The following is a 1,819-nucleotide window of genomic DNA, read 5'->3' as shown; positions in this document are numbered from 1 at the left end:
CCAGTAGTCAAAGACGGGTAAGATCGTCTGGGAGAAAGTCAACCTAAGACAGAGCGTAGCTGACAGAAGCTACGTGCTGGTGATGGGTAAGGCTTTGCTCTAGCAGAAGACAACCTAAGACAGGCATGGTCCTTCTGTCCTGGATATAGCATAATCTGGGGTTTTAAAAAATAAAAAAAAAAGGGGGAGATGTTGGGAGCTATTAATGTAAGCACAGCCATTATGTCCATCGAGCTGTGGCAGGCTTGCTTATTTACTTTATGACCTTTCACCTTGACTCAAGAGTTTGTGTTTTACACACAAGCACTGAATTGTCCTGTCAAGTCAGGAGGAATGTGCTGATAATTTAGGGAAGATGGTTAATTGATGGAATTCACTACAAGTATTTGACCATTCCTTAACCCTCAGATAAAGGTGGTAAAAAAGAGCTGTTGAAGCTAATTGAGCTAAGTAAACGGTGGTTATCTGATGTTCTGCTGTATAAGGAGGCTGAGCTGAAATAAACAGGGGCTGCAGTCCCTACTGACAGTCCTCCCAAGTATCTTTTCTCTCTCTTGTTTTTCTTTCAATCCTCACTCCCCCTTTCAGGTGCTGTTCATCTAAGGCTGGCTGGCACCGGCAGTTAGGTAAATATTTTATTTATTATGTGTTCTGTTCTGTGTGTGGGTGTATTTGCCTGCATGTGTGTAAGTGCACCCATGTTGCAGAGATCGAGGAGGGGATCAGATCCTCTGGAACTGGAGTTACAGAAGGTTGTAGCTGCCATGTAGGTGATAGGGATCAAACTCAAGTTTTCTGCAAAGGCAACAATGCTTTAACTACTGAGCCAATTCTCCAACCCCCCCAAAAATTAGTAAGATATGGAAAATTTTTTAATCACCTAGGGACAAGGGAGAGATGGCTCAGTCAGTGAAGCACTTGCTTTGTAAAACAAGGACCTGAGTTTCATCCCCAGAAGACAGCTGCTGCTGATGTGTGTTAGAAAACCCAAGACTGCCCCACCTCCCTCTGCTTCCCTGGGCCTGTACAACCCACAGGCCTCTGTCTCCAGAGTAAGTCTATCAGGCTCTCCATGCCTTGACTCCCCCAGCCTCATTCACCCTCCCATCTCCCTGCTGGTCTCTCCTCCTAGCCTGGGTCCTGACCCATTCCTTGTCTTGCGTCCCAGACACCTGGGGAACCACCACTGCTTCCTGATTCTTTGCATCCGGACCAACTCAGTTCCTTCTGGGGTCCCAGGAGGACTGCTTCCGGGCGAGGCCCCGCCCTCACCTCCCTCTACTTCCCTGAGCCTGCACAACCCACCAGCCTCTTTCCCGGATGCCAGGGCTGACCTTTCCTCTTCTTGGTCCTTTGCACCCAGACCAACCCAGCTCCTCAGTGCAGTCCCCAGGAGCCCTTGTGGCCTCTTCCCACCCCCATCTTCCTTTGCATCTCTGGGTGGCATGGCCACCAGCTGACCAAGAGCAGCATCTTTCCTGGGCCCAGCTCCTAGGCCAGTCTAACCCCCAAATTACTGAGGCCAAAATCATTCTTAGAAGATTCCGGACCTAAGGAGAAAGTCTGAAAACTTCTGATCCACATTGGAGTTGGGCCACCTCGGAACTCCTGAAGACAAAATCAATCCGGCCTCGACAATATAAAATCAAAAGAGAGAACCAGAAGCTAAGACGAACCAGCTCTTCATACCCAAAAAGTAAACCACAAAGACACATAAAGCTCAAAAATAAAAGAAGCAGAACTAAACTTGAAGGCCCGAGTATCACACAAGAGTCAGAAACTACAAAAGAAATTCACATGTCAAAATCACAGAGAAAAA

Source organism: Nannospalax galili, unplaced genomic scaffold (genome assembly GCF_000622305.1).
Source record: "Nannospalax galili isolate Female #2095 unplaced genomic scaffold, S.galili_v1.0 scaffold1857, whole genome shotgun sequence".
NCBI classification, from domain to species: Eukaryota; Metazoa; Chordata; class Mammalia; order Rodentia; family Spalacidae; genus Nannospalax; species Nannospalax galili.
This window is presented reverse-complemented; position numbering follows the sequence as displayed.